The sequence below is a fragment of the Ursus maritimus genome, unplaced genomic scaffold (genome assembly GCF_017311325.1).
Source record: "Ursus maritimus isolate PB19 unplaced genomic scaffold, ASM1731132v1 scaffold_4, whole genome shotgun sequence".
In the NCBI taxonomy this organism is placed as follows: domain Eukaryota; kingdom Metazoa; phylum Chordata; class Mammalia; order Carnivora; family Ursidae; genus Ursus; species Ursus maritimus.
Genome location: NW_024426552.1, coordinates 61,251,355 through 61,266,379, shown reverse-complemented (window position 1 = coordinate 61,266,379; position 15,025 = coordinate 61,251,355). Strand labels below are relative to the sequence as shown.

General features: G+C 38.8%; 1 pseudogene; it reads left to right on the top strand.

The window, feature by feature from the left end:
* The window catches only part of LOC121100499, a 1,444-nt pseudogene extending 299 nt beyond the window's left edge, over positions 1-1,145 (top strand).
* Positions 1,146-15,025: the final 13,880 nt, after the last annotated feature.

The window sequence follows — 15,025 nt, the reverse complement described above, 5'->3', positions numbered from 1 at the left end:
TTTTTTTTTTTTGAGGTCCCACAAGAATACTTAAGAGCTTTAAATGCACCAAAGTGGAACATGTATTTGCAAAACCATTCTTTGCTTTCCTGGATGGTCACCGAGATGGAGTCAGTTGCTTGGCAAAGCATCCAAAAAGCATGGCTACTGTCCTTCCTGGGGCATGTGATAGAGAGGTTAGAATTTGGAACTTGTCTAAATGAAAATGCATCTGTACAATACAAGCACATGAGGGTTTTGTACAAGCAATATGTACTTACTTTTATGGGACTTCTTTTTCTACTATTAGTGATGACAAAACTGTGAAGCAGTGGAAAATGGATGGACCAGGCCATGGGGAAGAGGAGGAAACACTGCATACCATATTAGCAAAGACAGTGTATGCGGGAATTGATCATCACTGGAAAGAAACTGTTTTTGCCTCATGTGGACAGCAAGTAGACATTTGGGATGAAAAAGAACAAGTCCTATATGTCCAATGACCTGGGGATTCAACAGTATAACTGGTGTTAAATTTAACCCAATTGAGACATTTATCTAAGAAAGTTGTGCTTCTGACAGGAATATAGTACTATATGATATGAGGCACGCTAGTCCTCTGGAAAAGGTCATCTGAGAAATGAGAACAAATACAATTTGTTGGAACCCTATGGAAGCTTTCATTTTTACTGCTTCAAATGAAGATAAGAACTTCTATAGTTCTGATATGCGTGTACTGGACATTTCCCTAATGGTACATATGGATCATGCATCTGTGGGGCTTGATGTGGATTACTTTCCCACTGGGAAAGAGTTATGTCTGCTAGTTTTGATAAATCTATTTGAATCTTTCCTGTGGACAAAAGTAGAAGCAGGGAAGTCTATGATACAAAGAGAGTGCAACGTGTTTTCTGTGTAAAATGGACTTCTGACAGCAAATGTGTGTGGATCTGATGAAATGAACATTTGTCTATGTAAAGCTAATGCTTCTGAAAAATTGGGTGTGCTTCCACCATGAGAAAAAGCAGTCAAAGATTATAACCAGAAGCTGAAGAAGAAATTTCAACAACATCCTCATATAAAATACGTTGCTTATCACTAGCAAGCCTGAATCCGCGTTGATTTTGTCAGAGAAAAAGAAACATATAGTGGCGGTTGTGAAATAACACTTGATATTCCTACCAATCCTGATATATAATTATTTGTTGCATTTTTAATATTTATTTATTTATTTGAGAGAGAGAGAGATTGGGGTTGGGGGAGGAGCAGACGGAGAAGGAGAAGGATAAGCAGACTCCACATTGAGTACAGAGCCTGATGAGGGGCTTGATCCCACAACCCTGAGATCATGCATGACCTGAGCCAAAACCAATAGTCGAATGCTTAACCAACTGAGCCACCCAGAGGCCCCTATTTGTTACATTTTGATTCACAAACTCTGCAAGTAAAAGTATTGGCTTTTCTGAGCCACTAAGGGTAATGGAGAAAAGATGACAGCATATCTGAGTTTTCTAGGACAAGCATGAGTTAGCCAGATAGACATGAAGGATAAAGGGCATTCCAACCTGGAAAAGTAATTACACAATGACCAGAGGTATGGGTATGGAAGGAGTGTTGGGAGATGATGGAGAATTAGACAGGGACACACACTTTAGAAATGTTTTCTTTTACTGATAGTATCACCCTACTTGTAGTGTTAATTAACTATGTCCTGATGAAAATCTTAAATATCTTTAATTTTTTTGAGAGGAAACATCAACACTTCATTTATTTCCTTTTGACTTTTTTCGCATTTAATTCCTCTGTGTTTTAGATTTAAGAAACTAAGATGGTAAATTAAGAAAAAAAAAAAGGAAAGTTGTGCCTTGATTGAGTTACCTAACTTTATTTGCATAGCTATGTACATTTTAAAATAGAGCACAACATCAAAACAAACAATAATATCCCTGCCATGTTATGCAGAGGTATGATTACACAATTTAAAACTCAATTTTATTGTGCATACATGAAGACTGGTTTTTGATTGCTCAGTTTTTTTCCCCCAAACTCATAACAATTTCATTCTTCATCTTAAAGTTCTAAGGTTCAACTATATTTGAATTATCCATAAAAGAAATCGTAAGTATTTTCTCTGTATGAAAATTTCCCCCCATACTTCATAACCTGAAAATGACTAAAGCAATTTGTGCACTAAAAATGGGGGGGGGCTCTTTGTTCTCAGACAAGGGCAAGGGAGTTTGAGAATCAAAGGATAATTTCTTGAAAGAAAAGGTTGAACAGGTCAAAACAGAAGGTGATACTGGATGTTGTTTTGAAATACTAACAATAGCATCCCTTCCTACTTGCCTCCGGTTACATGGTCTCAAATAAAACTGTCAGAGGCTAGCATCCCAGGATCTCTCTGCAGACCGTCTAAGAGCCATAAAGACCCAGTGTTCTCCATCGACTTACTTCTACTTTAGAGTGAGAGAAACATACACGATGAAAGGAAGGTTAAAATCTAAGGCAGACAACAAGGAAGCAGCTGAAAGGGCTTGTTCACCCTGCAGTGTAATGAAAGATGTTGGTTCTGAGATGGAAGTTATAGTTTGTCAGAGACTTCTGGTTGCCTGGAAGTTTGCAATCAAAGAGGAGTCGGAGTCTGATGTGGTTGCGAGGAAGTGGTGCCCGTGTTGCATCACTCCTCCGTGATACAAGGGCCACACCAGGCACATGTATTGAATTGGGAACCTCTGGGAAGTCCCCCAACAGAAGGCTTCCAGTTGTGTTCTGCTGAAGCAGTCAACTCCAAAGGGACCTGGCATTCCTACTGTAAAGAGAGTGTGGCTGAGACTCGTGGCCTTTTCCTGCCACTTCTATTGTGTCCTTTGCCAGACAGCACCTGGCAAGCCATGTCCGTGTACACAGAGTGTTTTACCACATTGTGAGGAAACCTCAAAGTCTAAACTGTCTATGAAATGGGTTTGGTTAAAGATCTATGGACCTCCTAATCATAATGTATGAGACAGTCTTGTCTAGAAAAGGAGCCTGCATTTAAATAGGACCTCACTTGAGTATGAATAACTGTGTAGGTATTGAAAACTGCTAACACATTTCAAAATGGGAGTGTGTACTAAGAAAATATAGGGTTGGGAAGATATGGACACACTCCAGATTAGCTACTATGCACTGAAACATTGATAGACTTAAGGTTAAGGTGATAATAAGTATCATATATCGAAGCTGAAAATGAGAACAGAAGAAAACCTGGTGAAGAAGAATCAGAGTTCATACAGTCGCTGATTGATTTATTGCTAGTAAACTGACTGAACGGAATTAAAATGGAGTAGCTTTCTTTAAGTGAGCAACTTCTCTGTCTCATCACCCTTTGCTTGTGTTTTGAATTGAGACCCTGACATTTATTGTAGATGAGGTCACAGTGTTGAACAAAGCTGAATAGTGAGTCTATGTCCATCAGGGGCCTCTGTGCAAGAGTAAGAATAGTCAAATACCAAAGGGTATTTACCTAGATCCCCCTTTGGGTAACATTTTGCTGCATTTGCTTTATCTCTGAAGATATTTTGAGTAGAAGAAAATTCAGATGTTACTGGATGCTTGAATGACTTTCCTGAGAATCTAAAAGACTTGCTGCTCTATGCATTACCATTTCTTTCCTTCTTTACTTTATCCCCAAACCCGGCGAAGCCTTCTTGCTCTTTGCTGCACTGGCAGGCTCTTTCCTCTCTGGCCATCTAATGGAAACTGCTCTACCAGGAGCCCTCAGCATTCCATCTTTATCTGAGGTTATTTCCTGAATTTCTCTCCCTCTTACAGCCCCATGCATCATTATTGAGCTCTCTGCAATCTGAGTCCTGCTTCCACATTTTCTGCTCTTTAGAGCCTTTTTCTTTCCCTTCTGTCTCCATATGCTTGCTCAATTTTCACCCCCAGCCCCCACAAACCCTTCTCTACCGGCTGCCCCTCCCATCTGGAAGCAGTCTTCCCCCAGTTACATTAGTATTAAAAACTATCCTCAGTCAGTCCACACTTCTGACCTGTATTGCATCATGTTCTCTCCCACTGGAAGCTGCACATTTGCATTTTATCACATCCACCCTGGCCCAGATGGGGTCACCCTTCAATCCCCAATATTTTTAGAGAAAGGGAGGATTTTGTTAAACTTATTAATCTGATATTCATGGCTTTTCAGCTGAAAATTTGGCTTTCTGTTGTCAAGGAGAAAAAGTATTGCTCAGGATTCTAGAAGCCTATAGCCTCCTCTTTCCTTCTCTGTGTTGAAATGTTACGTGGAGTGTGAATTTTGATGAACATGACTGAAAGGAAGTAATGCGTCAAGAAAAGAGGGAACGAGATAGTTTGGGTTAGGCTCTAACAAATGCTACTAGCTTCTTCACCACTTAAAATTCTTGGGGGACAATTGTTGGTCTCAGAGTACAAATAACATTCTTTGCCAGGACATATTCAAGGGATTACTTTTTTCCTTTCATCCTAGATACTTAAGTGATGCACTGAGAATATAGAATGTTGTGATATGCCAATTGAGTTGTCTGTTCATATTCTTGAATAGCTATTTGAATTTAGGTACTGCTGCCATCAGTTTGCTTTCCTGCAAAATGGAGACATTGTATTTGAATATTTCAAAGGTCTAATTCATTCATAAATGTGTGCATAACCAGTCTGAGGCATGTTGGAAGGTAGAATTAGGAACTCTTTCCTTGGAAGAGGAAACTGTCAAAATGAGACTAGGAGAATTTAACCCTCCTTATTTCTACCTGGAATTATCCTACTGTAACAAAGAGAAGGCAAGTTATTACTTAACACCCAAAACGACTATAGATGCATCTGCCTTCTAAAGGAAATGGGATAAAATAATTTCTATGTACTATTCCTTTCCTCTCATGGAGATTGGTTGAGATGATAGAAAGTAAGGAAATCTCAAAGTTTCTTCCAGGTCGTTTGTGTTCTTTGAGGGGAAGCCTGGAAGAATCTGTTGCATGGCACTGTCCCCTAGTGAATCTTTGGGCATGCAATAGCAAGGTCTGAGCTGGATAGGTTGCTGTCCATAATAAAGAGAAGGAAGGTATCCTCTCTGGGAGGCTACAGGAAGAATCCCCAGAAAATAGTGAAGCATGGAATTCTTAGACAGCTAGGCAGTAGACTGAAGCGGACACCTGTCACATCAACACTTAAGAAAAGTCTGCTCCATGCAAATGCCTTACGTGAGAAGGTTTGAGTAAAAAGAAAAAAAAAGACAAAAACAAAAAAACAAAACAAAAAAAAACAGCTAGAGGAAGTGAGACCTGAGTAAGATCATATAGTTCACTGGAAGATGGGACTCAAAACTAGAAGGGATTATTTGCAAACATTTTTGACATGAGTTTTGGAAATTTGGAATAGTGGGGTCAAGACACATAAAGAGCATGTCTTATTTGCCTATTTGTCTCTGGTTTTTAAAGAAAATTACCACCCACGGGGCACACCTTTCCCATACTTTGTGTTCTTGTGCCTAAAAGTTGTAGGAAGCCCCATATGTGTGAACATGTTTGCCTTTTAAATGAGGCATAATCAACTGCAAGGGCTTCATGCTCCAGTTTATAAACTATGAGGACTAATTTGGTATAATCCATATAATATAGCACATTAGAAAGGGAGACATTTAAATGTCATAACTTTTATCTAAAATGTAGACTTAATCCCATTTTGCTGTATTACTCTTTCCCAGCTATAATTTTGGAGTCACTATAAATGTTCTAATCCATCAGCACACCCTCAAACATTTTTCATTCCTTTAGAAACTTGGGAACTGTTGTGGGTGATAATCAATACTGGTTGAGGCTGTTGAATTACTTGATATCATAACACAAGTTTTATTGAAAACATATTCACGATACTTTAGTACAGTACCTAGAACACAGTAATTGTGTAATAAGTATGAGGTATTACCAATATTAGTATGTTTGCTGTTATTATTGGATAACCAAGTATGATCCTTTTTACAACTATCATCTCTTTAAAACCAAACAGCACTTTAAGGTGAATACCATTATTCTAATTTCATAGAAAAGGAGCCTGAGGTTCAAATAACCCAAGTGTTACTTTCCTGTATTTTAATAAATAGAAAATGGCAAAGTGACTATTCAAACCCAAAGTACACGTTCCTTCCGTGATACACAGTTTTCAAAATTCAGGCTGCCTTCCCTGGAGATGAAGTGATTATCGGTGGAACACGGAAAAACATTAAAAATATTTAATAGGTTTAATTAATTTTAACACATGTAAGAAAAATATTTATGACCAGTAGTTATGGATTTGGGGGTATAGCAGTGATTATAAAAAAAAATCTTAAAATCTTTTTTATCGGTGTAAAAATGCACATTAAACTTAAAAATATGTATACATAATAATACAACTTTAGAAAAAGTCACAAAAGAGATATTTGAATGGCTGAAATTTATTCTTTTGTTTTTATTTATTTATTTTATTTGAATGGCTGAAATTTAGCTAACACTACAATGAATCACATTTCCTGGACTTCTCAAACTTCTCTCTTCAGGAACTCGCTGATAGCTTGGGGACTAGAAAAATCTACCCATACATGTACACAAAACATCTTATCTTAAAATATCCCTGAAAATTTTATCTACTAAATTGTTATTGTCAAGGAAATATCATTCTAAAAGCAAGTAAAGCTTCTTATATGCTCTGACATCAGCATTCTCTCTTTCCCCTCACTCGCTTCTTCTTACACTCTTCTCTAAGCTACTGCCTCCCTGGGATGACTCCAGGCATCTGAGGAAGGTGGTTGTCGGAGCACCTGAGGGACTTGATCCACTCCAAATGTTACATTTTATTTTGGCTGTCACTCTCTAGGAGGAACATCGTGCCAGACCGTCATGGGCAAATACCTGCCCTGCCCTTGTTTTCCTGTCTGTAGAGGGTGCCCAAGATCCCCCAGCCTCTGGTATTCATGGCCTCCCCTTCGATATAGGCTGGAACTAGTGATTTGTATCTACTAGATAGAATCTGACAAAAGTGATAGGATGTCACTTCCATGGAATTAAATTACAAAAGGCTGTGACTTCCATCTTGCTGCACTCTCTCCCCTTTGACTTCTCCATGTGCACTTTGATGAAGCAAACTGCCAGGTTGGAGAGGCCCATCTGATAAGCTATTGAGGGCATCTTCTCTCCAAAAGCCTTCAAGGAACTGACACTCTCAGTCCAACACTCATGGTGAATGGTGTCCTGCCAATAATCATAGGAGTGATCGTGGGGCGGAGTCTTCTCCGGGTGAGACTTAGATGCGGTAGGCACAGCCTGCACCTGGATTGCAGCCCATGGGAGGCCCCGAAGGAAAAGACCCAGCTGAACTAGAGTCCTGACCTAGAGAAACTGTGAGAAAATAAATGTAGTTGTTTCAAGCTACTGAGCTGGGGAGTAGCAATAGATAACTAATATACTGCCTTACTAAATTAGATTTTAAAAAGGTCACATTGTGGACCTTCTCTGTACCCATGGCTGTATTTTACTCACTTAGGGAGAATTTGTCATCAGATATATTTTACTGACCTTTAACTTCCTGCAAGATATTCCTCATTTCTAATCCCACCCATCCCACCTCCAGTTATTTCTGGTAGATACCCAGGATGTTTTTTCTCTCACATTTCCTTATGAATAAGTCCTATCAGCTACAGTGAGGTTTCTGTCTTTTCTTCCTATCTGTCCATAGCCATCTGCTGCTGAGCCCACTGTTACTTATGAAGCTGGGGAAGAATTTGTCAGCCCTGCTTCCAGTAGGGAACAATTCAGCTGCCCCACTCCAGGAGTTTCTACCCTCTCTGCGCACTGACACAGAGGTTCTAGAGCTTTGCGATGTGTCAGGGCAATATGGGAAAGGCTCTGGAGTCCTTGATAAAGCTGAAACGGTTCCAATTCCAGGGCTGAAGAAGGAAGAAAGCCTATTTTCCTATTGCTTACTTTAAGCTTTTCTTCTTTTATTATATGAACATTTAAAGCTATAAATATTCTTTTAAGCACAGCCTTAAAGACATATCACAAATTTTGAGGAGCTTTTTTTCTCTTTTTACCTTCAGTCTCTTTTCTCTTTGTGATTCAGTTTGGATGGTTTCTATTGCTATGTCTTCAAGTTCACTGTTAGTTTTTCTTCTGCCTTGTCTAATTTCAGTGAGTTTTTAATTTCAGGTATGGTGTTGTTTTAGCTTTGGGAAATTACTGTTTTTCATATGCCTTCCATTTCTCTCCTCGTTACACTCATGTTTTCTTCCAAATCCTTGAACGTATTTATAATATCTCTTAAAGTTCTCGTCTACAATTCCAACACCTATGTTTTTTTCTGACTTCATTGCCACTGACTGATTTTCTTCTGATTATGGGTACATTTTCTTACTTCTTTCATCTCATAATTTTTGAATGCCTAATAGATAATACAGAAATTAAATTACAGAGTTTCTGGATTCTGTTGGCTTCTTTTAAAGAGTATTAAGATTTGTTTAGGCAGGCAGTTAAAATTACTTGCTAATCAACTTGATCATTTTAAAGTTTGCTTTAAGCATAAGCCTTGTTTATTAACTTAAACCTAAACTGTGCTTTACTCTAAGGCTTATTTACCTTGACTGTGAAAGCAGGACATTCTGGGACCTCTACTGAATGTTCCAACGAGGACTCTCTTCTCTGCTTGTTTGCAAATCGAATGTGTCTCAAACCTGTGTGATCTCTAGGAATTGTTTAGATTACAACTCTTTAGTAGCTGTTCTTTTTCTAGTGGTTGTTCTTTGCCTAGTCTTATGAAGACCTACCAGTGCAGGTTTAGCTTATATTCAGCCAATGCCTCAAGGAACCCTTATGCAATTTCTGGCTAGCCCCCTCCTCTCTGGCACTCTCCCCTGCAAAGTCCAACCACTCCAGTCCCCTCAGCTCTGATCTCTGTCACCTCAACTCTGCAAAATCACTTTGCTGTCCTTGGAATTCTCTTTCCTGTGCTTGGCTATTGTTCAGCACCCATCATTTGTTTACCTTTTCGCAAGGTTTAAAGTTTAGCCTATTGTATAATGTCCGAAAATAGTTGATTTCCATTTTGTGCAGTTTTACATTTTATACAGTTTTTTAGTTGTTTTGGCAGGAGGGTAAGATTTTGCCACATTGGTTCCTAAACAGAGCTTTTCTGTGTCCTAATATCTTAGAAGAAATGAACATCAACTGGTTTATCGGTTTTCATTTCTCTTCTTAGAATAAGACGTAAGTTCACTGGGATTCAGCTGGAGGGCAACTTCAGGTGACAGGCACCAAGTTATATTCAGAATTATTCCTCTCTTTTACAACAATGCTTTGCTATTAGTTCAAGCATTCTGCCTATTCCTTCCTTCCTTTAAAATTGGTCTCCACTCAAGAGTCTTTAGTATTTATGCAAATAGACACCAGTTAGACCAGGGCGACCAGACTGCCAGATTAGCTCAAACGTGCCTGCATCTAAGCATGGGGTGTAGCTCGGGCTTAGTAGTTCTAGCCTCACTCCTAAACCTTTATACACTTAGGAGATTCTCTTTATTTTGATCAGATATATAATGACACTCTGGCTCCTCTTTCCTCCCATTACACATTTGAGGCAGGCAAAAGAACTCCTCCTTTTCAAATATTTTCTTTAGAAACTTGCCTATAAGAGATGGCCAGTTTTTGTATTTGCCTCCTGTGTGTATGTTAAGGAAAATATCCTGCCTGTAACAATGGTTCTGAAGAATCACATGAGCAGTTGTCAAGGACTCATATGGGTGGTCTTTATTTTTCTAATATCAAATCAGATCTGACACCAAATCCCTCTATTTCCTAAGGCTAATGAGAAAATGATTTTCTGTCATTAATTGAGATTCTTCCCTTCAGGGTATGAAATGATTCTAAGGGTCTTACTCAAAGTATAACTTTTAGGGAGATAGCTCTGGTTTGGGGAACATATATGTGGTTTTTCATTTTCTAAACCTGGACATGGTACCTGAAGGGAAGTGGCCCTATGGTTTTTGTGTCACACTTGAACAGAAGGATATCTGTGGCACCTAGAAGCTGCACTCATGTGGTTTAACCTCTGGAAGAGTGACATACAACCGCTTCCAGGATTTTCCATCTCCCTTGGCTCTGTCAAGGAGTAGTGCAAGCACTCCTGGTTTTTCCAGGGCCCCCCTCCTCTCCTGGTCTTGAGGAATATCTTCTGTTTCTATTCTGTCTTTTTCTTCACCAAAAACTTTCCCTGCTCCCCAGAGGCGTTGCATTATTTCCCATCTTCCTCAGAAACAGGTATTGAGGTGTTGGTAGCTATCTCTCTATACTGCCATTAGTCCCCAGTTAAGAGGACACTAACATCTATTTCCTAAAAAGAAAATTGAGAATTACAAAAATACACACACACACACACACACACACACACACACAAATTAATGTCTCAATAATTTACCTCATTTTTTTTTGGTCTAAGTTCAGTTAGCTTCTGGTGGTCTCATACATGGTTACTGTGCTGTGTTCTCTAAATTTTAACTATTTATAATATCTAATATCTATTGTTTTGGAGTCCCCATTATTTTAACTTTTATAATATGTGTGTTTACAGCTTCTTGAGAAAATGAATTCCATTTTCTCAAAGGGGTTAGAGCCTGAAGGGGAAAGACAGACAAAGGGCAATTCTGTAAGAAATTGAAATGTATCCCTCTGACGATTTTTAGCAAAAGAGCCAAAAGATCTCCTAATGTGGCAAGTTTTTTATTTCAGCAAATGTGGATTTAGCATCTACTATGGGTGCAATACATAACACACTATTTTAAGTTTGGAGATAGATTCCAAAGACGGTCTCTATGTCTCAGATGCTTGTATTCTGACAGACTACTGCACTGCATTATGCTTGCCTCCTAGTCTTCAGTTTTCACTCCTCTTTTTCTCCTATCTCTCTTTCTCTGTCTGTCTCTCTCTCCCTCTTCTTCTATGACTCTGTCCCTCCCTTAATGGGTCCTCTCCTGACATCTCTGCTTCATTCTTCCTGTGTGCCAAATTTTCTCTTTGTCACATTTTAATCAGAGGCTTTTTTTTTGCTCCCTTATAACTTGCCCATGCTAGCATCATGGCCACCTGAGCCCACTCTAGCTACTTTTCACTTTCACTCTCATTTTTAACTGCTTCCACCATTCAGATTTATAATGTGTAACTCACATCAAAGTACACGAATTCCTGTGTTCTTCACAATGGTGTTCTGCAGTAGGCAAGGCAGCTGTTATTATTTACATGTTACAGATACATTTATTAAGGCACAAAAAGATAATGTTACAGCCATAATTTAGTAGGAGAAACTGAAGAATAGAACAAAGACCTTCCAACTCTCGATACCGAGTTCTTTGCAGTGTACCACAAAGTCCTTCAAGTTTCTTATGCTTGCAGGGTAGCCCTTGACCACATGCAAAGTTGTGCTGTTTTGCGCCACCGTTTTAACCACTCACCGTCTTGAGGTGGGGGGACTATGTCTTTCTCATCTCTCCTCTCCCAGGGGAGTGCATTCTGAGCATTTATTAGCTGTCTGATAGTTGATGATATGATCCTAAATAGCCCTGGCAAAAAGTAGTGTACTGGGGTTGGGCATGCAAGGAGAGCTGAGTGGGACAGTGACGCAATGAAGGGAGACGTTCTCTTGGAGAGCTTGTCAGTTGGGTTTGCATATTTTGTACATTTCTACACCAATGAAATGTGATGGATGATGCAAATGATAAGCCAGTGTTGAATCTCTCTTCTTACTTGCATGGAGTTTTAGGTTGTGGACTTCATTCAATGAAGATGGAAATGGAGTTCCAACTGTGGGAGGGAAAATTATCATTTCCCCCAGAAACAGATTGATTTAACCTTTAACACTGATGTTAAAAAACAAAAAAAACCATGGAGTTTCTTCCCCAACACACATAGCTGCCCTTTGATTCTGAGAAGATTATCACTTTTTCTTCAATGACTCTCTCCTGCCTCTCTGCTTTATTTATGTTGCTCTTGGTGGTGGGCTACAGGGAACTTTATCTTGAAGGGAATGCTGTTCCTCATTATGTAGATCATGTGGCCATAGGCTTTCTTCCTTAATGAGATGGTTCTTAGTTTGTCTACGCTACTTTTTCATTTCAGAAGGAGTTCATGTATCACAGTCTCCTTGTGTAGCTTCATGACATTAACGCCTGCCTTCTCCTTGCTGCAAAGAGATGTATTGAAGATTTATGTTTACAAGAAGGATTGAACTTCTTTGAGCTAGTTGCAACCAATAGAAATGTTATTACATCCAATTTGTGAATAAGGAGCGCAGATTGATTGTCTGATTTGTTCAAGGTTGTACATTTAACAAATATAGTTATTGAGACAAGAAAGAAGGGATGAGTGCACAGAAACTGTCTCCCATCCAAATGGGGGTTTTTCATTGTTCAAAAAGAAGTCATTAAAAAAATCCTGCATTGTGTGGAGAGTTTCTGGTTTTGTTCAGTTGGTTTCAGATTAGCAGCACACGTGGACCTTTCTTTTCATTTCTGTCTGCCATTATACATAATTTTACTTCCCATAAAGTCCTGTTCCAAGCTCACCTACTTCCCAGATTAATCTCACCTCCTCAGATTCTGAAAGGAGAATGCTGTGAAAGAAAGAACAAGGGTTCAGAGCTCCAGTGTGGCCATAGTAATGACAAACTCTGAGTTCCAGTTTCTTCATCAGCAAGATAGTATAATAAAATAATAAATAATAAAAGGATAATAAAAGGTTAGTCCTTTACTTGAAAGAGCTGTAGCTATTGAGATAAGGCAAGAGAGATATTTGTAAATTAGAAAAGACTATATAATTCTAGTTATTATTTTTATTATCCTTCCTTTGCTTTGTAGATTCTGCCTGTCCTTAATATAATACTCTGTTTGCACTATATTAAAATGTCTATTTAAAAATTGCCTTCTAAGTCTTTCCAAGCCCTTTTTGTGGCTTAAAAATTCCCCAAGGACAGGATTGTCTCTTCTGGGTTTTTTTTATATCCAGTGCCTCCTGCTTTCACATTGGTGCATTGTCAACTGATATCATCTTGAACATAAAGTTCCCTGAGAAGCAAGTGATGGAAAGTGACTTTGGATCATCCACAGACTATGATGGCAGCAATCTAGAACCTGTGCTACCATCGGAAGAATGAGAGAAGGAATTTGACAGTGAAGTTGTAAACTATAGCAGCCTTGACATGAAGCATGGAGCAAATGGTTATTAGCATTAGCAACAGACTTTAGGGGGTAAAAGGTAAGAGAAGTAAAAAAAAAAAATACTGCCTTATGGGTAAAGGCAGTTCCCTTATTAAGTCAAAGCATGCAAACTTCATGGCTTAGCAAGTGGAGAGCTGATAGTCCCATTGGGATCCCCCATCTCTCTTCTCTATGAGGTTTATCTTTCTCTTGCGCACTTCACTGGGAATCCATTGCCACTGGCTCTTCCCTAAGGACTCTGCTCTCTCCCTTAAAATTTCAGGCCCAAATGCAGACAAAATCCCTTCAGTACAGTTAAAAACAGTAGGAAATGTCAACAAGTTTCCTAAAAGCAACAAAAGGCAATGAAAAAAAAAAATGCAAGAAATCTCAGACCAGTACATTTTACAAAGTATAGGTTCATAGCCTGTGAGAGATGCCAACTTGGTCCAGTTGTGAACAGATGCCTTTACTTTTTCCCTCAAGAGCTGCTACGACGTTAAAAGCATCTTCCCTGTTTTCCTGCTTCCAGAATACCCATTTAACTAAGTATGGGGTTGCCATCATAGCTCCCTCTTTGTCTCTGCTACTTGGTTACAAACTGTAGGATAAAGACTAGAGGAGAACGTTCTGCCTCTCCACTCACCCCCCACCCCTGGACCCTATTACTAAGTTTTTCATTCATGAGGGCAAATTTTTCCCCTGGCCATTGCCACAGTTTGCATTTGAGATTCCACATATTTTACAAATAAGAAATGGCTTGCTCTTTTGCATAAGGACAGCTCATTTTTGCAACAAAACATATCTATACCACATGAATTATGCACATAAAAAATAAGGGCTCCTTTCTTCACACTGAAGAAAACTGATTCTTAGCTTTTGAAGATTCCTACATTAATTTTCAGGAAAACCCATGGATTTGAGGACTTGGGTGTCATGTTTTCAACTTCAATTCCTACAGCCCACAATAAGGTAATTACTAGTTATTGCTTGATTGTTGATTTAGCTGGGACCTGCTTATGTGGCCATTGCTGGCGTATTAAATGAGAAATCATTTGCTTTCTTCCTGTAGTCTGTCAGAAGTTTTTATGTGTAAAAAGTGAGTCCCTAATTGAGATTTTGATATATCTAAAGACTGAAACAACAACAACAACAACAACAACAACAACAACAAAACCCTGAGTCAAAGGAAGGCTTTTGGAAAAACCTAGGACATTTTCTCCCAATGATCAGAATTTTCAAAGTTATAATAATATCATAACCATGATATATTCACCTTATTCTTAGATTTCCCCAATTTTACTGGACTCATGTGTATGCACATGTGTGTATGTGTGCATGTGTGTTAATTACTGATTACTTTTGCCATCTATGATGACCTGTGTATGTACCAACACAGCCAAGATATTGAACTATTACAACACCACAAGGATCTCTTGTACTATCCTTCTATAATCACACCTCCCTCCCTCCTGTGTCCCCTGTTGCCCCTAAACCCTGGCAACCAGTTATCTGTTCTCCATTTCTAAAATTTTGTTATTTCAAAAATGTTATAAAATGGAGTCATACAATCTATAACTTTTTGAGATGGGCTTTTTTCCCACTGGGCATAATTTCTTAGAGATCCATCCAACTGTTGCTTTCAAGAATTCATTCCTTTTTATCAATGAGTAGCATTCCATGGTATGTATGTCTCCCAGGTTGTTTAAACATTCACTTGTTGGAGAATACATGGGCTGGTTCAGTTATTGGCTTTTTGAAATAAATCTGTTATGAACATTTGTTTTTGTGGGGTTCTTTTGCATGTAAAGGAAGTAA